This window comes from Bombus pyrosoma, linkage group LG3 (assembly GCF_014825855.1).
Source record: "Bombus pyrosoma isolate SC7728 linkage group LG3, ASM1482585v1, whole genome shotgun sequence".
Lineage (NCBI taxonomy): Eukaryota > Metazoa > Arthropoda > Insecta > Hymenoptera > Apidae > Bombus > Bombus pyrosoma.
Genome location: NC_057772.1, coordinates 488424 through 514462, shown reverse-complemented (window position 1 = coordinate 514462; position 26039 = coordinate 488424). Strand labels below are relative to the sequence as shown.

The 26039-nt window shown below is 41.2% G+C and overlaps 1 protein-coding gene and 1 non-coding gene across 4 annotated transcripts in view; one reads left to right on the top strand and one right to left on the bottom strand.

Annotated features, from left to right (window-relative positions):
* The window catches only part of LOC122565716 (ras GTPase-activating protein raskol), a 259030-nt gene that overhangs the window by 219299 nt on the left and 13692 nt on the right, over nucleotides 1-26039 (bottom strand). The window lies entirely within an intron of this gene.
* LOC122566407 lies at nucleotides 10680-10830 on the top strand. Its single transcript, XR_006316510.1, has one exon. It is a non-coding gene; the product is annotated as a U12 minor spliceosomal RNA (small nuclear RNA).

Sequence of the window (26039 nt, the reverse complement as noted above, 5' to 3'; positions counted from 1 at the left end):
CTCTTCCTTCGAATAATTAACGTTATTTCGTATTATTACGCCTACCGATCGTAACGTTGTATCAAGTCCAAACGATCGAGATATCCAGGTACCAGGTACATACGTATACCGATCGTAACCGTAGGTACATGTTTTTAAATCAAAATGATCGAGACGATATCTTTGGAAATTTCCTGTATCGCCATTTTTTAATGGGAACAAAGAAATCGCTATCTCGTTATCTAAAACCTCGGCGTAGGTTGTACAAATTGCTGCTTGGATTTTCAAACAACGTAAACAAACTGGAAAACAACGAACGAATTTATGAAGAACTTTATCGCTTAAATTACTCCAAAAATGTTCAAAATTAGTGCGCTTTCACTTTCATCGGGATTAACCGTCCAAGTGACAAAAATTCTGTAACGCATCCGCGGAAAATTTTATTTTCGTAACCTGCCGGGAATTTCGAAGCCGACGTTTTAATTTTCATTGGCTCGACAACGCGACACGATGCGACGCGACGCGACGCGACGCGACGCGACGCGACGCGACGCGGCGAGCCAGTTTCAAGCCGCGACAGCTGAATTCGCCAGGGACTCACCGCGAAATTGATTTTCGGAAATGCATCGTTTGAAGAGTTGCCAGAACACATGCGTCTATATCCCGCACCTCACCTCCCCCTCCCACTTCTCTCTCTCTCTCTCTCTCTCTCTATCTCTCTCTCTCTGCCTTCTCTCTTTCTCTCTTTTTTCCGGATGTATCGTCGGCCGTGAATTCTGGGCCATAATCTCTGTCGAATTCTCGCGCTGTGTAGAAACAAAGGCAACGATAAATACGCGCGTATTTCCATTATAAATGCAAGATGGCAAGAATTACGCTGGACTTTACAGCGACGGTATATATAGTAATTTTCGAAAGAATTTTCAAACGCTTGTCCGAGCGAAAGCAACGAATCGTTGAAGATGTTAAGAAATAATTTGTGGATAGTATGAACGCAGATCGAGAAAGTTTTACGTGTATGTGTTTACGTGTGTGCGTGTCAGTGTGTCATACGTTACAGACAGACGTGCCAGACAGTCTCGATATACGGAACCGCGCATCCTAGCGACTTCCTTGTTCAGTGTATAAACCACCGCACTCAACTGGCATGCATGTGAATGACTCTCGATTATTATTTGAGGGGATGAGTAACGTCGTCTATTTTGTATGCAAAACGGTGCTCCGAGCGTTAAACGCCAAGCGCCGCGTGTTGCCGTCGTTACCAGGAGATTCTCGGAAAAACGATGAATTTGTATTATGAAAATAAAAAATGAATATGAATCTACTTACATAGATGATTCTTGAGGACATAACGAAACGTGTAATGGGTTGATACAATGAAAATTCGGTCGAAGCAATTGCAAAATACGCTGTAACTGGTTCGTAGCTGCTCCAAATGCCACTCCATTAATCTCATTAATCATTAATCTCATAGCCGAAAAATATGAGCTCAACACTCTGCGTTAAGTTCAACGAAATATGTTACTTTAGTGCAATAAGTTTCGTAAAATAGGAAATTTTTAAAAATAATCGGGCAACTATATTACGCCATTTAACTAGACAAATTATTAATCGAAACTGTTGAAAAATCGACTTTAAGTTATTCGATAAATGTTCACTTTTAGGTGATAGGTGATAGTCACAATGTTTGCCTCGAAACAAATAACAGATAAAAGTCGTGCTTCTTTCCTACGTCAGAGTTTTCTCAGAGCATTCTTCTAATCTTTTGCTTTCCACGCTTGAAACACGTTACGATCGTAAATGGCATTATCCTATCGTTCCTTGAGGCACCTTAAATCGTATATTCGCTCTTTGAATCCGAGGCAAGTCCTTCAAGTAATTTAAAAGAACGTAAATGCAATAGAATAAAAATAACTACTCCTCCGTCGTGTTAACCTTAACCGATATAAATAAACAGCTACGCGCGTCAAACGAAATAAAAACTACGTACGCGCATACCTACGTCTTTTTCACAGATCCGTGTTAAGCTCCTAGAGAAGGAAACAGAAGCAATTGTTGTCATTTCTTAGGTATTTCGTAGTGGACAAAGAGCGGTTGAGAAATGTTGGAAAATCTCCGCGGTGCTCGGTGCTGGGTTTCGAGAACGACTCGTTTCAAGGGAACTTTTTTTCTATTTCTATAGCACCGTCTATGGCCCTCGACGTTATCTGTCTCCTGTTTTTCTTTCCACCTCCGCCTCTGCCTCTGCACTTTTCCGAGCTTTTGTTTCGAGGTGAAGCTGCCCGATAACGACCGTACCTGGTTAAGCCTGAGAAACGAGTCGAACCGACGACCGTCTCTCACTAAATAAAATTATACCATTTACCCGTGGCATTTTTAATACCGTCGTCATCCACAAACCTATTCGTCTTCGTCGATCTATGTCCCTCTGTCTCGCTCTGTTTGATAGCTCCACCGGTAGATGCAACATCGATGCGTTGTTTCGCGAGAAAAGTCGTGAGTTAAGGCAGTTCGTATTCAGCGTCAAATATTTAAAAATACACATTAATACAAAGCACCTCCGAGTTTCCTCCGAACGCTGGAAAACACTTTCCTAACAAATATTTCTCTGGTGATCTTTTCATATAAAATATTCGTAATATTACGAAGATGCTAACAAAATTCAGCGAATTAGAAAAGTGGCGCTTTACTTTCACATTGAAATAACTTTGAAACAGCGATACGCACCTCTGTATAAAGGTACCAAAATACCAAACATATCCGTAGAACGTTGGGCTACGTACAGGGCCAGAAACGTTGTGACGCGCAAGCAATATCACACGAAACAGATAATTCTAAAATACTGTGCAGGTTGTTCGCATCCACGCCTAGTTGGCGAAATGTAAAGGTGCCACGGTTTAATCGAACAGTCCAAAAGGATCGAGAGCGTTTGCCGCGAACGGAAGAAAGCGACCATGAAGCTTGCGCAAACGATAATCATGGCAAAAGTGATTCACTTTAAAACTCTAAGACGACTACAAGGTTACGTCAACGTTATCCTTCGCGGTGATCTTTTCCAAGTTCATTAACGCGTTCTACGTGGGTTAAAACGAGTCAACCGAGTGTACGTAGGCAGTCAGACGAGTAGACGTCCAACAGTTACGCCAGAGCGTCTGGATGACCAAAACGGATCTCTAACATATTCGCAACGGGGATACATACGTTCGTATTTTCACGTTGCGCTATCACAATTTTTCATCGTATCGTGGTTTCCTGCGATCTGGTAGTGGTGCGTCGCGAGATTAAAGACATTCGTCGTAGAGAAAAACAACAATCCCTATTTTATTTGTAAATAGAATTAATCGACGATGATATCGAGTATCGATGATCGACGGAGTAACATCTTTGTCTTCTATCCTTCGATCCTTTCTCATAAACTCTCGTTGTAATCATAAATCGTATATAGGAGTCACGAAGTAGCAGAATCGAAAAGCTCGGCAAGAATGACACTGCTACCAACTTGCTGGAAGTGAACAAAGATATTAATTTAATAGTCGAAAAGTCAAAGCGATTAGCGTCTCCTCCGTGTAGCAACGAGCAGCTCAACGACAGTTACCTTTATGCTCGGCTTTGAATAATTTATACAGGTGCCGGGATATCTTTGACTGTCCCGTGGAACCAACAAAAAGGGGAAACGAATGATAGAATACGTATTAACGAATTAATGCAAAGAGAATTTAAAAGGTTCGCTGGAACGTATGTGTCGCAACCGGATCGAAAGGATTAAAAGGATAGAATAATTACAACGAAACGCAACTATGAGATCAAATACATATTTGTTCCGTGTTTCCGTTTGCAAACTTTAAAACTATTAAACTAATAATCGAATAAACCTTGCACATTGTTCTGGATTTTATAAAATTCTCACTGATTTTCATCGTAACAACGTAAATAAAACGATAATTTCAAATTTCACGATGGAAAGTGACTGGAATTCGTATTCGTCGCACCGTTGCAACGAGAATACTAAAGAACTCGCAACACCGTCCAAGAAGAGGAAACGATACACGAAACCGAAATATATAGATCGACGTTTAATTTTATACGAGCCATAAAGCTCGTCAAGCGCTTCGCATTTTCCGTCGTTCTTGCATCGCTTAATACCGCACCAAATTTTTGCACTTGATGGAAAGAAGCAAGAAAAAAGAAGCAAAGGAGAAAGGGGAGGAAAAGGACACGCAAGGTTCGAAGCTATCGGAAAAAGAAGCTCGTTCGTTATTTCTTTCAACGATTTCCCTTTTTCTCTGTTTCAAGTATCCCATGGACAAACTGTCGATGCGAACGAATGGAAAGATCGTAATTATCGCAGCAAGTCCTGTCTTATCTGTTGTCCCGTGTTCTCCCCTCGGTTCTTCAGGAAACTCCGACGGCCATTATTCCAACGGAATGCAAATCCGATACAAACTGCCGCACAATTTCCACCCTGGTATCCACCCCTTAATTCTAACCGAGGTGCTTCGTTCGAAGGCATGGGGTGGCTGCAGCGGAACGAGACTGCGTTTGCGGTGAGACAAGGAGTTGGTCGAATAAGTAGCTCGCTGTCAAGATCTTAGAAACGAAGATTAAGATCATCGCTCGAGGGCAAGAAACCAGAGATAAGGTCGGAGGAAGTCGCGAGTGAGTTCGGGTTGGCCGCTCGCGGTGAATTTCGCGAATTCGTTTCATCGACCGAGATGTACGTTTCGAACGGATCGTAGGTCCGTTAGTCCGTGATTCCATCTTGGATAGTGGTACGACGATTTAATAGATTTTTAAGCACATCGCGAGACAAGCATATCTAAATCGTAAAATAATTAAGTAAACAACGAGGAAACGGCCAATACGATGAAACAGGTTGAAACGATTTCCATTTAACGCGAACCGCAAAGTCTGAATTCGCAAACCGAGATTACACTCCCGCATGGTCGATGGTTAATAGGAGATTATGCCAGGTGGTTTGGTTAATGGAAAGCGCTCTCGTTCTACGTTACCGTGCGATTACGACTCAACATTTTCCAATAAATGAGACGAATATTTTAACCGCACTGTCAAACATTTTTTAACAGAAAGCGCTGTTAAGATTTACAATTGATATACCTACGAACGGACGCAGTATCTTACACACACAGATATGTCGGAGATGAAAGGACATCGGGGCCTTTCTTTTCGAGTGATTAGGAAAACCCTCGATATCCTGTACTTTTACTGTACTGGCCCGGACTTTTACTGTAGCTACCCTTAAGCAATAACAATAAAAAATAGTTGTAAGACGCTAATCCGATGATGTGTACTCAGGATTTATGACGATGGACTTGGGCTCCAGGTAACATAATGAGTCGCCGAACGTAGCCGCGGTCACGGGACGGACATGTAACAACAGAGGTATGAAATAATTATGCAGCTCTCCTTAAAAACAAAGATTGACTCGAGAGCTTGGGAGAAGACTATATAAGGGCAGTTCCATTTGTACTGGGGGTTAGTTAGTTAGTTAGTTAGTGAGGTATCGAGAAAATTATGGAGTTACTTATTGAGAGAGTCATTACGACTAGTACGTGGAGTCACACCAGGATCGTGTATCATATCGGATTCGTCTTCCCGTGACCGTGGATTCGTATCGAACCTAAATTCATTGTCATCGACCTCTCGTATGTCCGATTGCCGTCATTACCTGTAACCTCTTGTAATCATCGCTTCGATACCAATAACGATCAGCTAGAATACATAACCACGATGGTCAATTCGAGTGAAGGTTCATCAGACGTCCATACTTCAAATCCTTCTCCGACAGATACATACGACCCAGAAACGATGATATTAGCGTAAGGTGCAAATTAATACAGATAAATAGTAAAAATGTCAAGCTACAAAAGATAAGTACTTGGAACAATTCAAACAAAACGTTATATTTATTATCGATCGTTGGAATGGACTAAAATATTTTATAAAAAAAGATATACCTACGTATAAAAGCTACTCGATCGTTATACGATTATTCCATTATCGTATGATCAAATATGAAGCAATCTTCAAGGAACAGTATCGAATGAAAATCCACTTAAAATCGATATTTATACGCTAGATATTAGATCACTTGGATTTAAAAAAAAAAAAAAAAAATAATAATTAAAAAGCTCTGAGCGCTTGAAACGTATGCATATCGTATCGTTTCGTCGGGTGAATCCTTGCGTAGCCCGGAATCTATCCCTCGGTCGAGGCGAGGCGAGGTCACTCGCCACGTCAACACAATTAGTTGGATCGCAATAATCCTAAGGAACTGTCATAAAACGAAGCTTTTTGATTTACCGTTAAGGCCGTTAAGCGGCATAAAATATCCTCGGGTCAAGAGGTTCTTTATGGTTATTGCTCCATCAGGTAAAAATTGGGGAAACGTGGGTTTTCTCGTGTTTCCCGGGATTCCACCCGTGAACGACCAGTGGTGGGGCAATCTCCACCGAGTAAGAGTTTTCCTTTGCAACAGTATCGTCACCGGACTTCACTGAATCTACGACTACAGATCAGTCAACATCTCTTTACCGGTTTTCCACCCTTCGATCACTCATTAATCATTCAATCGCTCATATCTACACACCAGCGTAACTATCTTCTATATAATGTTGTTGGAAATGTATAATATCTTTGAACTGTTACTCAAGTATTACTCATTAAAACCACCTCTATTATCCTAATCGAAATAGAGGATCGATCTGTTCGTGGCGTCGATTATCTAATCGTAATTTACGGAAATTTACGGCTCTCGTTGACGCGCTTCCTCGCGATCGCGTCTCCCCGCGACTGGTCGAATAAACACGTATATTCAATGAAGAAGATAACACTGCGTTTCCAATTTGTTTTGCAGTCTGTATGACGGAATCTAGTTATCGCAACGTCAAACACAGAATGTTAAACTCCAGTAGTATATTTTAAACAGAATTTCTATAGTCAACGACGTAACGTATCGGACACACACACGCACATACGCACACACGCACACCATTGATCACATTACTTTCCGTTTATAAATCTCCGATCAATGGGTATTCCGTAAACTCTCGATAGACAATGGCAATGGCACGTGCGCGTGCCAGAACGATCGATAAAATTCTATGAAGAGAAACTCCTTCATAGATCGAGGGCTCCCTCGTTTTTCCCTCAAAGGTTCGCTTTCTTCGTTGTTATACGCGGCGAAAGGCTTTCAGAAACCGATGGAAAATCCATTCGAGTAGTCAATGGCGAGCGGAAGATGAAGGGTGGGCATCGAGGGACACGACTCTCCCGTATTCCACGTAGATGCGCCCGATGCGATGGGTGCGAGTAATCGATACGAACCCTCTATGCTTCTGGACCGCTCCGAATCAATCCCCTTGAGAGTTACACCGCGTTCGTTTCGTTTCCAGCCCTTGTACCCCGGCTTTCTCCCTTCCAACTTGCACACGTACGCGCATAACGGGGATACGACTATTAACTACCGCTTTTTTCCATGCGTGAAAGGGCGGCCACTGCGCCGTCCCATTGTTGCGACGCATTTTACACCGACCCCGTTGTAATGGCGTAACGATAATGCGATCGTGGCTGGAAAATTTGCCATATTACGTACGCGTCACGTGCTCTTAAGCGCTTTAATTGATTCCACCCACTGCTTTGAAAGTAATCCTCTCTCTTTTTGGCAAGTCTTCGATCGATTTCATCGCCGATACCGGTATATTCGAAGTGAATATTCGAAAAAGAAAGGACGGACCGACCGTCGAAATTTCCCGGTTATGAAACACGTGGCTTCAATTCAACGAAACAACTTGTCTTTTCTATAGCATTCAGCTGATACATACTTTCGTATTATTTTCGTATTATAGAATAACATGGATGATATAACATCGGGGCAAAAGTGAAAACGTTACCGAAGCGTCCCCTTTTTATTAATAGGAAAACACCCGGTTATTATTATCTACTCTCCTCGCAACTTTTAAAATTAACGCGTTATATACGCCGTAACATAAATTCCAGGCTTTGCAAGTAAACGATGCAAATATTTTTTTACAAAGCGACTTTATGTCGCTAGTAGCAAAAAACTGGTAAGCGACATCCTCTTTGCAACAATGGTGAGAGCAATGTTAGCGACAGGGGTCGTAACAAAGAAGGGTTTAATATTGCCGAAACGACAAATTGCAGCCTCGTTATTTGGGATGGCATCGCGCCACTCTTGGATCTGTGCTCGAACTTTGTCCGAGAATACGACAAAACCTTCTCTCAAACGTGCCTCCGACCGTTGCTGTTCTACGTTAGCTTTATTAAGTAAGCACAAGTTTGTACGTTCTGCTTGTCTTCGCGTCAAGCGGATTATTCATTCGGCCTGCCGACTTAAGATACCGTCTCGAACGGAGAAACGAACGCGAACTGTACTTCGTGACTTTCATTTTTACCCATATCTTTCCTCGTTATGAATTCCTCGTAATATCTGTTTGACGAATAATAAATAAAACTATCTATAATCTTTCCTTTATGAAAGAGAATCGTTGATTTCAAGATGTTTCGTTCGAAAACGTTGAAAAGCATGAAAAAGATAAAGTTCAGTCGTATGACAAAATCCTTGATGCGCAGAAGGCTACAAGTTGCTATAGATATACGTATTATGAATACTCCAATCGGCAATAAGATCGCATCATCGGCCATTCAGCTTCCAGCTATTGCACGTACACAAAATACGTAGAGAGCTGGAACACGGTTCATTCGTGAGTTCACGAACGTCTTTTCATCCATCCTAGCCCATCGCATCGTTTCGACGGAACGTACGCACAACGAATAGAGAGCATGAATAGGTATGACGCGGGTTACAGCGCAGACTGCGACGTACGTTGTGTCACAGAACACGCGTGCAAGACTATCGATTCGCTGACAAAAGAGAGATACGATCGTGGTAAGAGCAACGACTCAACGGTCGACACGAAAGAAAAGGTGGAAAAGGAAGAGACGACAGCACGAGAGAGAAGAAAAGAAGATACATATGTATGTACTTCGTGAGTGATTGTGAGCGCGTGCGCGCATACGAAAATGCGCGTACTGTTCGAAACAATGTCACAGGTTGCATACAATGTGGGCAACGGTGAAGTCGCACGGGGGATTATTCGGCAACGCGCCGAGTGCATATGATCCCTGAAGGGAGCGCAGCCCAGATAATTAGAGCCAGAAGGGCGAGGGGAGGGTTCAAGCGCTTCATACGCAGAGACACGCGTTTCCTAGCAAATTGTGTACGTTGACCTCGCGCACCGGCTGTCATCATACTGTCGGAGACACATCGAGCTTAATTATAGCTCTGCGGCATTGCGTAATCTTACTTCGCGATAGAGGCCAAACAAGAAAGTAAATAACAAAAGACAAAAGGATTTGTTCGTCTCGCTCGCAATCAGACAGACCGGGTGATGGATCACGCGCCTTATGCGTCTTTGAGCTTGGACTAAGAACGAAGGTAGCAACTGTAATTTCTTAATACTGTAATGCTAGATGTTACTTGTGAAATTATTACTGATACTTTTTTAAAGGGATTATTGATTTCTTAACAACGTATTAGTTTTTCGGTGATTTATCGTTATTGTTAATTCCATAAGACGTTCCTTTAAAGCTTCTTAATGAGATAATCGATTTAAGTCGACTTCTTTCGTAAGCGTCGCTTATGATACTTATTATTTATTTATCGTTGTTCGATATCGTTCAATATCGTTTTGAGAAGTTCGATGATCGAAGCAATAAATATTAGCGAACCAAAACCATGGAAATAATAATTACCACCTATCACGCATAAGCTGTACAATCCATATAATTAACGCTAACGCTACATTCTGCTGGCAAGCATTTAGTTCATTGCAAACGAGCAGATTAGAAGCTTGTTACGTCCGAATCGAGGATCAAAACTGTCCAACTAAACAAACGGAATAATTAAGCGAAATGTATTTCAAGCGTGTAGTTATTTCAACTATTACGCACAATGTACTACGTTCGTGTAATTCGTAATTGCTGCCGTTAGCGTCAGCTAACCTTGATATAGTTTACCGTGTTCCGATAAATATTTCAACGAAAATCAGAGTCAAAAGCACGAAAAAGGTCACAGTATAGAGAGCTCGTGGGAAGATACCTGGCCAGCCGTACAATTTTAATAAGCACCGCGTATAACGAACCTAATATAATTATGGAGCGTTCATTACGGCATAATGAAACCATTAGAGTTCGTTTATCAGGTTCGTCATCTTTGCGACTGCAGCTCCTACTTCTAAAGATTTCTCTCCAAGGGAAGACCCTACCCTCTCTTTTCATTCTTGCCGTTTATAGCATTCAAATGAGAAATTTATAATATTTATAAAAAGAAAAAGAAAACATAAGCTTAAACAGGTATTTCGTCGATTATATGTTACTTAATTCGTTATATCATTAACACTTTTGACAAATCACAAAAAATTTCCAACAACGTATCGTTCCGAAATGTTTTTGCCTATCAGTTAAGTCAATATAATCTTACGTGTTATTTCAACAGGATATTATCTCTCTATCTAATAATCGCGCCTTTATGATTTAAATTTCCCGCGTTGTGAATTCTGGTACTATGTAGTATCCAATAGATGGCAAATTCCTTTTGTATTTCTCGCGAGTAAAAAGTGAATCGTGCAAGCTCAAGAGGCAGTGAGACGCACCGGTAAATCGTGCCTTAAACTAATGAGTAAGGAAAATATAGAGCTTTGGTAACGCTTAGCTATGCTAATTAATTAAGCGACTAAATTTTTGAAGGGGCAAAGGTCGTCCCATGGCAGCGCGAACTACTTTTTCGCGCAGCCTGGTGAAGCGATCTACCTCGCACATGAAGTTTAATCATAAAGGAAACATAAATGAAAGGAAAAACACAAAGAAGGATTCGATTCGACTCGCGCTGTTAGAGACGAAAGCAAATTTTTACTATCAGTGGCGTTTGAACTGATGCCACGTACAAAAAAGATATATGAAAATTCGTAACAAAACGTTATCTTTCTAAATTTTACACGATCGTGTTACTCGTATATGTATTTTATAAAACAAAGGAAACTACTGCTCAACTCGGTCCTATCGATCGAGAATGAAACAAGCTTTTGAAATACGTGACTGAAACAACATTTCAAGTTATCGAGGTTCAAAGGCGTAAGAGAGATTGGCATTTAACGATCGACGACACTTATAGGACGTATAAAAGAGAGCAGCTCGAGTTCTTATAGGACTTTTCTGTCGGTTCTATCGAAATGTTAATTTCAAGTTATCGTTCTTCCTTCTTTCGAAAAAAAAGCCCAGACAGCTGCCTGCGAAATTAAATACCGCTATCAGTGGTTTCACAAACCTACGATGCCAGAACGCAAATCCGTTGAAACGAGGTTACCGTAGAATAGCGAAAATGCAACTGCAGCATCCACCGGTGCAATCTATCTAGTCGTAGTTTGCCACTCCGCCAGAATCTGCGTAGCCCCCACGTACAGACTCTTTCATATACATTATGCATGTATATTCATACGGGAGTTGACAGAGGGTGCAAAGAGCGAGCTTAGAGGGGTATTTCGGGATCACTGATTGGTCGGGATCGGACTCTTCCTGTTACATATGCGCGATAAAATGAAGAGATCTCGAGAACAGGAAGCTGACTGGACGTTTTACGAAAGCGCGAGAAAACGAAGCTCTCTTTAGACCGAGTAATGTACGAGCGACGACGGTGCGTAGATGAGACAAATAATTTATCGGATAAAAATGGCACAGAATAGCGTTCCATAACTACAAACCAACTATCTACCTGCCATTAACGCGTCAAAGCTTGAAAGGTTTAGCATCGAATATACACGTGTACAGATGTACATACGTGTATCCAGCAAAAAATGTGAAATAATTATTACAGGAATTTAGCTTAGTACGTGTAGAAAAATTACAGATATCTATCACGAAATGGTTCGCGCTATGTCGATGCGAATATATTGACATACACAAAAAAGGATTATTATTAGTATTATATAACCGTAATTAAAAGGAGTACCGCTGCTGTTAAACGCCGTGATGTTTCTACGTCCTGTACGGACACACTCCTATGTATGTGTATGTACATACGTGTGCACATACTTCACACAAAATTAATCCGGTGTACATCGTTTCGTAATATCGATAATTCTAGATCAATGCATTTTTCATAATGTACAAAAAATAACGTATTATTATAAAATCAATCATACACACGCAACGTTGTGTTACACTTGCGCAAGCAGCAGAGTTAGGTTTTCAAGAAATTCTCAACGGAACGACAACGTCACTGAACGTCGCGGAACCGAATGCGTTAAAACGTTATCGAATGCGCGAAAAGTACTCCCGTTAGCGAGACTGCTCGACTGAAATCTCTTAAGAGCCGAAGCGAACCGCGCGATTATCTTGTTTTCGCTGCGAAGACGCCCAAGACTTCGCTGGTAATCTTACGATTGCTGACCATCGGCAATCGCCCACGAAACGGAGCAATTAGGCTTGCCAATCCGGGGAGGAAGAAAGACCGTTCGTGCAGGCATGCGAACGAAAGAATCGTACACGCGTGCCCGCGACGATTGGATAAGTGCATTCCTGTACGGCGTACGGTGTGTCCCTGTGAATAACGACCGAGGCACTTTCACATTATCGTATGAACGGTGCGCGCCTCCGTGTCCTTTAGGCTTAGGCGCATTTACACAATTACAACAGAAAATTCCATTACTTCGAAACACCCAGCGCCAACTTTACTGCGAATGCTTTTTAAATGTCGCGCAGATTGATAGATCCGGAAAACGACTCGATCTTGTAAGATAAGCTCTTTTTATTATAGCACACGCGTTGACCTTACTTTTGATCTTTTGTTTTGACTGTGACTTTATTTATTTTTAGACGGATACGTAATCGTTCAAACTTATCGAATTATAAAATCGAAACTTACGTTCCACTTGTAACCGGAATTTTGACGCAGAATCAGATGCAACGAACGTATTAGGGTAAAATTTAGTCAGAAACAGCATGAAAAATTGAATCGTGCCGAATGGTACAAGGGACACTCACTCTCGTATATCGATGTTCCTATCGAGCTGCTAATCATAGTAGTTCTAATCGTACGAAGAAGCGGAGAGCGAACGACGGTAGCAGCGAAATGACAACTCGTATAGCATCGACCGGTTAGCTTTTCATCCGTATCGGGACAGTGAAACAGGGAGATGGTCCCCATGGTACACGACTGCCGCGTTCCGTGCCAGTCCCCATAGAGCTCCTGGCGTACACCAGAGTCTCGCACGTTTCTACGTGTCGAACGATAAACGAGTGGCTGCTGTCGATGCGTGGTTCACAATTAGCTGCGTTACAACCAACTGCAGTTTGTCTGTCGGATATTTGTGCGTGTTTTATCGAGCATACTCTTTGGACAGAGCCGCGACAATAACGACACCGATGAACGTTAAATGGTCTTGCAATGTCCCGCTGAAACGGTAGTTTTTACCGACCGAGCAACGCGTAGCTGACGCGACAGAATATTTTTCGCTCGTAAATTTAGAGACAGAATTTAGCGACTACGACAAATATCGTACCGTTACTAGTAATTTATAAATAGCATTTTTTCTTCCATCGAATTTCCATCGAATTCCCTTTAGCCAAAAAAGAAAACGAGAGGACGCAAAAAGCTGAAGCTACCAAGAGCCACGAGTTGACCTGTATACTCCTTTGTGACGCAGAGTCCTGACACGCAAGACGTCGCGATAAGTTTGGTGCTCGAACAACCGACCGTCAAAGCTCTCTCCTTTGTCATTGGAATCGTCACCCGCGGAAACCTAACCGTGTTCCCTCGGCATTCACCTTCTCTTCTCTTCGATTATCAACATTCGCCGCTACGAAGAGATGGTGAAAGGCACCGAAAGACAAAACAGTCCGCGATCGCTCGTGTAATTAAACGAGCTTGCGAACGATGGCTCGGGCAGAATCATTTTAGCACCTCCTGTATCGTGAATAGAAATCGATACCCGAGGTTCAGCGAATCGACCTTCTACATACGCTTCGAACGTTGAAATTGTTTCCGGTGAGCGAAACTTCTGCGTAACAGTGGCGGCCATCCCGTCTATGGAAAATTAAATTCGTTCACACGGAAACTAAACATTACGCGCTTTTATCTAAATAAATATTATATGGCGCGATGCACGAAACACTACTACGGATCTAAATCTGGAATGATATCGCGAAACGAGGAAGCAAACAACTCGAATTTAGTTTTTATCCAAGTGAAATCTATTTTCTTTACCGGACACGAATCGCTTTCTTTCGTCGATCGCCACAAGCAAAATTTATTTTTCTCCGAGGACACGTTTTATAAACTTTCTCCGTTATTTACCATTGGAGAAGGCAGGCCTGCGTTTCACGACGTTCGATGACTGAAATCGAACACGATTGCGTCAAATTCAAAGTGTTAGCCGTCTTAATCGGATACAAGGTTAAGCCGAACGACGGGACGGGTCGATAGATAGGTGCAACTGCAGACAGAAAGTGCCGGAAACACGCTCGCCATGCATGGCACGTATTACAGATAAGGGACATGCATCAACGACCGCGTTCGTGCGTTACTTTACAAACCGTTAAAAGCGCCGTTCTACAATGTTCATGTTTCTGGAAAAGAAAAAAGAAAGGGAGCGAACTCGCGGATTCCTTTTGCCGTGCACGAATCGTCCTACAGGTTTTTAACTAAGTCGTAGCTTTGAAGTCAGTGACTCGATAAAACGACGTAGCAGTTACGCTGTGTTCGAACAATGTACTTGGAAATTGATCGAAAAACTTGCGGTGTTTCGTAAAAAAAGGAAAGACCGAATGGCGGTAAATGGCAGGTAGAGTGTTTGGAGTGAAATAACCGTGCAATGTTATTTCTCTTGCGATCTTTCGCTTTCACTCGGTATACCTGCGCATACTTGAACCATCGTCGTTCCCTAATCTCGTATTTACTTTTTCATAGATAGATTCGAGATAAGAGCGTTCGTCTCTCGCAGCTCGTTTATCGCTACAAAAAGATCGTACAGGTACCTTACAACGCTGCCCGGTCCCAGGCGAGACAGTTAGGCACGTCGTTAGGCAGCGTTAGACAGTGTCGGAGAAAATACATCGTGGGTGTACAATGGGAATTTTAGCCTCATCTTTATTCCACGAAAATTGGCTCGACGATAGAAAACTTCCGTACCGCTAATCCAAAAATCGAGGAAAACGAAGAAATCGAGAAGAAGAAAAGGATATACGTGCTTGGACAAATATGGCCGGGTTCGTAGATTCGCGTACACCAACATACAGAGAGGCACATGGACACACGTTCATGGTATGCAACATTTTCCACGGCTGGATGGAAACAACGACGGTATCTCTTTGACGTATGCTCCCCTTCTTGCAAACTCGTCAAATGAAATTCCATTCTGGCGAGCATCATCCTAGCTAGAGACACATTCGCGAAAAAGACACGGGAGCCGAGTCTACGAGGTCATCGCAAAAGGCACCCCTTTCCTTTCTCGTTTTGCGAGAAATTTGTTCATTCGCTCCGCAAAGCGGACATTTTTACCTGAAAAGTTGCCAAACGTCGTTTACATTCTGTTATTGCCATCTTTTTCTCTCGTTTCCTTCGTCCGAGTTGTTTAGTCAAATTTCTTCGTGGAGCTTACGTCGAGGGGAAGCATTTCTGGAATCGCTTTCTCACTTTATTTTGATCGATACTTGTTTTAAAGGCTGCAGCATGGTGCGTGTAGCTCCTCACGTTTGTTGCAGCTCGATTACATTTGTCTGGAAGAGAGTAGCTGTTCGTGGCAGTACTTTGAATTTTCCAATTAAATCGCACTAAGAAAGTAACCACGTTCTACGGAGGCTCGATGGTCGCAAGTTTTCGGAGATTATCGAAATTATTTATAATTATCAATTATTTAAGATTCGATCTTCAGTTTTCTATTCGATTCGAATTTTCTATCAAGAAATAATCATGAAATTGAACAACTACATCAATGCTACTAAACGATCCCATCCCTACGTAAAAATATTAAGTCGTCGTACAAGTAGGTAATGTATTTTTCGTTGATGCGTATATCGAATAAAAATAAACGACTATACGTACACGTGTTATTAGCGATTGTTTGAGATTAACTGTTTGTCAGAAAACTTCCTTAACCATGAGATGACGTTTTTCAATAAAATTGAAACTTAAAAGTAGAAACGAAAGAAGATAAAAATGCGCAAAAGATAATATCGTTGCAAGAATGGCACGAACAAACTGAGAATCGTCCGACTTGCGATCCCAAGGAAATCGCTCAAATCGTCCGTTTCGCATTATTTCCCTACTATCCTAGAATCCATCGTCTAGGATCGATCGCTCGAGATTTCAAGTTGCTATTTAAATTCCGATAGACCAACGACGCAGTGAGACGCCGTCGAAAGTGGCTCTCCTCGAGCAAAGAGAGAAGAGAGACCCGAGTGCTTCTCGCATCCGTTCGCAGAAGCATTTAATTGCGAATTGCGAATTGCCGTCTAGGCCCTTAATGGACCGTCCACACCGTGAACAATGGTTACAGAGAGAAAGAGAGGAGGGAACGTGGACAGGGACGCTCCTATCAACAGGAAAGAGAAGAAGACTTTGAACCGGTGTGTATTATAAGGACGAGGCGAAAGGGGATCGAGAGTGGCCTACGTCCTATCGTGAATCGACCAGTTACCCGCACCGAGTAAGAAACAATTGAACGCGAGTGCGACGCGACGAGTAACGAGCGAGAAATTGGACGGTACAATACGCCTCATTAATTGTCGTCAAGTTTCGATCCAGACTCGACTCGGATTATTTTGCACGAAAAACGCGATACAATCTCGAGCGAGATGTTCCCACGGAGAAATTTCATTTCGCGCCAGGGGAAACTATTTCCAATATCGTTCGACGATATCGGAGCAAAGTTAAGCAATTTTGCGTTCATCGTTCCACAGGATACACCCTAACGAATTACTCTACTACGCCATATCCTATATCATTCTTATACGATTCTCCCTATTCTCTAGATTAATCGAAATAATGCTATATCGTACAGGATATCAAAAGTCCAAAATTTGAAAGGATCCTATTACTCGCGGAGAAGAATAGAATATGCTTGATTTGATTATCGCGCATTACCGTGCATTACCATCCCCTATGCTCGTCAACGCGTTCTAAAATTACATATCTTTTTTACATACATATTGCATAAACGTACATCGGCGTAAAAGCGGCAGCTAAAAACAAAAAAGAGACCACTTGTAGTAATACGAGCCTTTTCATTCGATTTGATTTTTGTTCGTCACGATCCAAAATAATCCAAATACTAAATCGAAAAGACACTTTTGCTGACGTTCGAAACTGAAAACGGTTTGGTATACAGATTTCTCCTATTCGAAGCTCTCTGAAAGCATTTAGGAATCGCGAGTGAACCCTGCGTTAACACGCATTGACAGTGAAATGTATTATCGACAATCAACTATATGACCAGTCGAATAGAACATTCGGCTCCAAATTTATTTGCATCCAATGCTTGCCGATTTGACGATCGATTAAATGCCATCGAGAGCACCAGCGATACGTACCCAGTCAACCAACGACAATTCGATTAAAGTTTAACGCTGTCGCGAATCATCTGTTACATACCGCAATTATCGCATAAATTTACGAATACTTTTTCCCATTCATCCGCGCAAGAGGATTTGCAACGCGATACCTGAAATTTCGCACTGCCTGCCAATTATGGCATGGCAGATATGAGATTCACTCGTACGTAAACAGCAAGAAGGAGCTTCGTACTGGAGATACATCGATTTGACAGATCGGCCAGAAATAATCGAGTTCCTCGATTTCGTACGTCCGATCATTTTTCTCAACCGAAACAAATAGCATAAGAATATTCTACATCAACGTAGATGTAAGCTTTCTAATCGCAATTATTTTTCGCACGTAAAAACTGTACAGACGATTACTAGTAGAACAATTTCAATTTCAATCTCAATAAAAACAACTTCCCTTCGTCAAAATAATTATTTTACTTTGAAAAAAATAGTATATAAATGCATTGTTTAAAGGTTAAACGCGGAATTCTCAGGTCATTAAGAAGAAACATGAAATATGTATGAGAAAACTTTCGAGATCGGTTACTTCGTTCTTTATTTAAATTATAAACCTTATAGCGTGTAATCTCGATCTGAATATTTATCATTAAAGTCGAATTCTAATTGCGATCTCCGCCGCTTTAATTACGAATACCGAATTCTTTCGGGCTTCACCTAAAATCTCGTTATTTATTGCAAAAATACACCTGTACATGTAAATTACGAGAAATTACGAGTAAAATGTCGAACGCAGCTTGGAGTACAGAGGTCGAAATATTATATTATCCAGATACTACTATTATAGCACGATAGCGGGAAAGAAAATATCCGAGCTTCGAACGGATTTCTCCTTAATTCGGATTTCGTAACCAAGACGATTTATTACCCCGAATGAAACTTTTAAAACGCGTTTCACATATATGAGGCGTCGTAAGCGCGCGTATATCCATCTTGTCTCATCATCGCGGTAAACTGTAAAATGAAGCGACGACGGTGCGTAATCGAGGAACGAAGCTTAATAAACGCTAACATGGACTGCGACGACGCGACGCGACGGCATAATTATGCTATAACTCGCAGTGACGAGGGAGCCCCCGGATTGGATAGACTTGCCAAGATATTCCAAGTTTCATTAGCCCCTAATCAAGCTTTCTCCCGCCATACTGCCTATACTTCTCCGCGCAGTCCAATAACTTTGAATTGGAATCATGAATTTTACATTTTTGCGATACCTAACGAAGATAAGAATCCCTGTCCCTTCTATTCTCTCACATTCGTTCGTTCATCGATGAATTTATCGGTCGTAGTTACAAGTATCCCTTGACCAATCTCTTTAAATTTCACCGTGAACTTGACAACTTGCTTTACTAGTAAATTACTAGTATCAATGACCACCGTATAATAGCATTAATAAGTAGCAATTCGTTCTCGAAATCACGTTCATCGAACAAACAAAGGAGATCTTTATAAGAAGAAGTAGTATCTATCGCGTTCGAAATTGTGACGAACTCGAATTGTTATTCTTCGGGATATTTCATCTTTTTAAAATACCTTGGCTTCGATGCTCCTTCAACGTTGCCCCCCGCCATCCCATTCACTCTCGATACGAACGATAAGAAAGGAATTTCCGAAAAGAACGGCCAATTTCTGAAGAACGATCGTCTCGGAGACAAACGATTCCCGAGGCAAAATCAAGAGCTACGAGATTTCGAAATTGAATCCGGTACGCCACGATAAAGTGAAATTAATTCGCAAGTTTCTCGAATAGTCGATACAACGAATAGTCTTCGATATACAGGGCATCGCAATCGTAACTAAAATATAGAATGTAGGATATAGGATATAGGATATAATAGGATATAGAATCCTCGTTTATCGAGTATGGTCGTTGTCGAAATTTAAAAGAAACATCGACCAACAACATTTCTCTTCCTGACTTACGAAACTTTCCCACTGGGAAATCGTAAATTGTTACGATCGACGAACCATGCTAATAACCGCGCCCAGTCCCCAGTATCAACGATGAATTTACATTTTACCGGGTGAAAGAACGATAAATTCTTACGCTAAAACAAATTTGGATTTTTTTTAAGTAATTGCACGATCCGTGTAATTATTTAGAACTGTCATACAGCTTTGCACGATGCTGGAAAAGCGTGTTGCAGTCATTTCCACGGACATAAAAATTACGAGAGTTTTATATCATTTGAGTCGCGCAAAATGCGAAATGCATTTCAACGCTCTGCGTGCCACTGGTTTAACGCTTGTTTGACTTTCCACGATGAAACTTTCAAGCAGAGATCTTCTCCGCGTTCCAATTTTTTAATTAAAACATTATTTCGCATAACCGACGCTAATAACTCTTAATTAAACTATCCAAGTGAAAGTAACCATTTCCGCCGTTATCATACTATAAGCTATCACAGTTGGTACAGTACGATTAAAATCTTTGTTCGAACAAAATACGCCACGTTAATCGAAATAGGGTTCATAATATAGTAGTAAAAGTAACAATGGTACGTGTTTGTTCACAGGAGCAAGAGTGCTGCGCTGACACTTCATATTCCTGTGGACACACCCGCATGATAACAATACGCGTTCAAGTACAATGCCGTGAATCGCAAAGCTCCGTATATACTTTGTTCATACAAGAGCGTATAGGTAATGTAACCGGAAATCTGTATACGCTGTAACAAGGGGAAACGTATCGGTACGAAGGAGTAACAACTCAAATAACTAAACGCGATACAATAGAGTGTCACTCTCTATGTAACTTACTAAGTGACCACGTCTCGCTTTAGACGTAATAGAGGCAAGCGTAACTTTTCTTTCGACGGAATCTTCCAAATTACTTAACGAATACTTTCACAAAATATCTCAACTTTTTTATCTACAGGGTTCGAGCGGGCCAAGTTTCAAGCTTTTCTTCCTGAAATTTCCTTTCGTAATTTAAAATCGAAAACACGAAACTACGTTTCGATGCATCGATTTAGTACGAAATAAAAATTTTATTCGCACGTTAATTAACCGTCCTAGGGAAATGTGTGCACGAACACGCGGGAAATAGAGACGATTACGAGTGGTCACGAAGAGAACAGAAAGAACAGAAACAGAAGAAAGAACATAATTAAGCGATCACGTTCAACGACATTGTCCGTTTTGCGGAAGAGGCAATTGTTCGTCGGCGAAAAATGTCGCTACACTCTGAAACAATTTGAAGAACAAACGTTGATCTCAAGAGACTCGCGTTAGGCAGAAAAAGTCGCGTCTTAAGAAAGACACGAAACCGGAATTCCGCCGGTTTCACGATTTGACACGTTAATGAGAGTTAAACGAGGCAAAGAAACTCGGAATTGCACTTCATAATGCATAGTCCGATCGCGAGGTAACAGACGATCGTGAGAAGTTGTCCGACGATGATATTCAAAGCAAATTCAACAAGGATGGATAAATTCAAGCAGGTAATACGAACCGAAAGAAAAATCGAGTACTAGTACGTCGTTGATTAATTAATCGCCGTTTATTCCGGCATTGTTCGCGTTTTATCGGATTTATGATTTTATCCGTTCTTACTTAATACTCTGTTAGCGACAGAAAGATAAAAACTCGTTCGATTTGCACACAATGGCCTATTCTTGTCGAATTTCTCGGAAGCTTGTAAAAAGCAAACTACCAACGATGATAGAAGCGTAATGTTTTAATAAGAGGATATGTATCTTTCGACGGATATCTTTGTTCCTACGTAGATGAACCGCAGAATGACTTCGTCGTTAATTGCTTGCACAGCAATTATCGAAGATTCAACACGATAATACCGCGTATTACGAAGGATTAAGTCAATGCACCACCGAACGATCCAGACGGCTCTCGACCCTAAGGTGAATCTAGATTACGATTACTCTATCGTCCACGATCCTTGAAATAACCGTTATCGAATATAACGATATTCAACGGCAAAACGCTCGCTGTCCCCTATGTCTATGATCTATCGATTAAACACGATCGACCGGGTTGCAAACGATGCTATTTTATATTTATTCCTTTATGGGATTCCTTTATGTAATTTCATTTCATTCTTTATGCAAAGCTTATCGCACAGCTTGCCAACGCGAGGGAGAAAACTTATTTTTCGCGATCGTCCCTTTAAATTCTGCGACAGACTAATCGCCATGCAGAAGAATCGCGTCTTAATCCGTTGCTTGGTAACGTTGACCTGTTAACGTGTCGATTAATTGCACGGGCGCAAACTACTATACGGGCGTGCCCAGCTAACCGTAGGGTGTGGTAAAGTCAGGAAAGATAGTTACGCTCGTAAGAGCCGTTATTTTCGCAGTCGCGACAATTTCACGTCGAAACTTCATTTCCAATTATTTTTGCACGTTATAAAACACGCGTGTTCCTACGATTCAGGAGTCATTACACGATACACCGCTACGAAACGAAAATAAAAGAATTATTCGTTTTATACTTTTTATTCTTTACTATACACCAACTAAGAGAAGAGATACCATGCGTCCTTGTACGGAATTTGATTTACCTCACTGTTTTATTCACTTACTACGTTATTAGTGACAATAAGGATGCACCGCGTCGACGTCGCATTCCACTTTTGACAATATCGTATTCGTTTGAAAAAACGCAAACATGACGTCAGCTTGTCGTTCAAATTTGCGTTCCTTCCTCTGCGACTCGTGCGTAACGTGCCTAAGGTGTTCCACGGGCGCGGGATAACTCCGTGAACCGGACATACGCGTAAAGAAAAGAAACGAATTTATTAAACCCGACGTTGCAACCCTGAAACGTTCAGTGAAAAATAATTTACAACGCAGAAGCTGAGAAAACGATAGATAATTCGATAAGATAATACCCCATCGACTCGAACTATCGGCATCTCTTTACGACTAGGCCGCGAAAAGGATAAGAATTACGCAAAGAGTACCATCTTCGGAACACCATGGATCGTAAATATTTGACAGGATAATAGAGAAACACGTGGGCGTGCACGTAGATGCGTTTACAGTCTTTCACAGTTATCGTACATCATCGGGTAATTTATTTCTCACCGGTTACGCGCGCAACGAATAAATCCTCGCGAATATATTTCGTTCCGAAGATATTGGCTACGATGAATCCAAGGGACCTACCAAGATAAATAATAATAAAGTAACTATTCCGCGGTTATTCTCTCAATCTCTTTCTCTTCCTCTTAATCTCCGTGATTATTTGTTACGTTCGCTCGAGTTGTTGAGTTTTCCATTTAACGTCGCATGGACGAGATGTTGTTTAGGTCGATGAAAACTTGCGAAAGGTAAAACGAACAGTAGCGTGATTGGTAAATGAGAAACGGCAGAAATAAACGGAATACGTAATATCGTAATCTGCGGAATTGAAAAGCGACGATAAACGTAGAAAGTTTGTTTGAAATATAACGTGTTACGACTTCTCAACAGTTTAGTTCTCGGTTCAACAGTTTTTTTCTGTCGTATGTCCTGAATCTTGTGCGTAAAGGTTGGAAAGTATCCTATCCTGATTATTACTTATCATTGCATGCTAGCAAACTACAAATATTTCTTCTTTTATTTAAAGCAAAGAATTATCTCGATCGAGTCTGATGCGGTGAATCGTAGAAAATCAAATATTTAAATAGATGGTTGCTTTATACTTGGCATCGAAAATTTACACATAACGGAAACTTTGGCTTACCATCCATTGGCAAATGCGACGATCGGTAAACGTTACAATGTTCGGAATTATCGTACTTGAAAAAGGCATGCGATACAAGAGTAAGAGATCCTGCTCACGTTCCAGCGAGAGAAACGATTTCTACAAAGCCTATTCGTATCGTGAGAATATACTTCAAATTATCGCCAACGCGCCATGAAAGGTGCCTGCCCCGTCAGATTTAACCGGTACGTCGATCAATTGAGTCTTACAAAACCCTGGCTGAAACTGTATCCTTAAACGGTAGAAAACGATGTTCCCGAGATTTACGATCGATACGATACGAGAGAAGAACGAAGCATAGGTTCGTTGGCGAACCTAATGATCCATGCTCGCGTTCACGAAGCTGCGTAACATCGATACACGTATTTGTTGGCCCGCGATGGCAATGTGAGATTAACAGTGCGATAAATTGTCAGTAGGGATAGAAGCAATCGCGATTTATCGTTGACGGAAGCGAAAATGGGCGACACGCGTGCCTTACATTGACCGACTGTGACGTCGATTTATTCCTTTGAATCTGACGAGTAACGATGAAAACAGGCGACTGTACGATATGCGAAACGGATTGAGCGGGGGACAAAATGGGCAAATTAGCAAATTACATTCCAAGCAAAGTATCCTAATTATAAGTGTTAGCGTAATTTAAATATAATAACATAATAACGATAATAATCGGCTCGCTTGCCTCGTTGAAACTTTGAATACTGGTAGATTTCGTCATCCCGTTCGTGAAAAAACTCTATCACACACATACACAGTTGAATGTATTTAATGTCTTCGAGATATTCGTGATTAAAGTTTCGATATTAAAATACAAGGCGACGTCGCGAAACAACTACGATCGTAGCGCGTTAAATAACGATCGAATATTACGTTATAAAATAAATAAAAAATAAATTTAACGTGCCAACCAATGATAATCAGAAAATAAGAATATTTAATGCCACTGTAAAAGAGGGGCAGGGGAAAGCAACTAAGAAAAGTAAACGAGAGTAAACGGAGCGTTTCTCGGAAATAGCGGAGAATCGCGTGCACGAGAAATGAATCTAGTCGATGTTGCATGGATAAAAGGAAATCGCAAGGAGCAGGCATAACGAAGGCAAAAGGAAGCGAGAGAACAGGTAGCGGAAATACGACATTTGAATCGACCCGCGACAGACGACAGTACGATTCTTAACAAATTCTACCTAAGAACCAAAGGGCAATTTCTACCGTGATAATATTGTTACAAGACCAACCGGCAGAGAACCGGTGTACATGCGATTATTACGCCGCACATTATGCCGGAACTGGTATTATTTTTTCATCCCGTCTCAAGGAAAGCCTTGCCGGGAGTGTGGGATCAACATGACCTGATGCGCGTACGTCATATCACGATGTCTAATCTTCGGTCGGTACGGCGATACGATGTATCATTCGCTCAAGTTCAGACAAGCGCTTAATTAATTAATTATATGATTTCGTAAGAGAATAGGCCGCGGCTCTTTTACCATATCTCATTAGCAAGTACGAGAAATGTGATTTAGTACGGAACTAGAATTTCATCAAGAATAGCTATAATTGGGCAGATTCATTTTTCGAAAATTTGAGGAAACAACAGGAGACAACAAATACTTTAACACGATCGAATCCTCCCTTCCCTCCTTTTTTTTCTTTTTTTTTTTCTTTTGACACCGAAGAAGAAAAAGATAGTGCTCGACTTGTATCGTTGAAACATAAATAAGTATTAATGTAACGAAATGGAGAAAGCGGAAGACTTTGGAGACTAAAATCATTTGAAATTCGTCTTTTATATCGTTTCGCGTTTCATTTTTTCCCAACATGCTTTTTTTTTGCAAAACCTAGCGTGTGCCTTTAAATTTCGCGATTCTTAGAGCTACGGACTTGTTATCGGCGGCACACTACCGATCGCTTGATTCGCTACAGTAAATATTGTAATCGGTATTTCAGTCTCGCTACTTTCACCATCGCTTCCATCGATACTTGTAAAACGGTAAAACCATACTCTCGCTGCATCTTGCGCTACGTTATTTTACAAAACAGAACGAAATACATATATACATATATAAAATTAAAAATATCAAATAGCAGAGTGTGATTTTCTCGTTTTTGTTTGATTCGTCGATCGATTCGTTTTCGTATCCCTTTGATCGACGTATTTGATTTTCCATATTTTTACGTTGTTCAAAATACCCACGGCCCACGGTAAATGCGGCGATACCTTGTATCGGACGAAAAAGGAAAAAGCTGAAACTTCGTACTATGTCGATTCGATAATTCACCTGGTACCGTTAACATCGACAGTAAATACAGACGTATTATTACGTATACACAAGCCGAGATAGGAGTAGCGTGTGCGTATTAAATTCGTTGCCGTTTGCTCGCCAATTAACGATTGCCATTCTACCAGGATACACGAGTCTCTGCCGTAATTTCAATTACGCAGGGCGTCGCTTGTTTGATGGCTTTTTGCAGCACAGAGAAGCTATCCAGAGAAAGATTAAACAATTGTGCCTGAACCCTAGCCTACAGTGAGACTATTTTAATTGATCGAACGAAAATACTTCGTGGAATGTAGATGCACTTTTTGAAATGACGTTATATGATAGACTTTGTTTTTGATCAAACGAATATCATAGCGTACACGTAAGTATATTTGACAGGATAAATTATTATATCATTGAATGATCGGTTTGTAA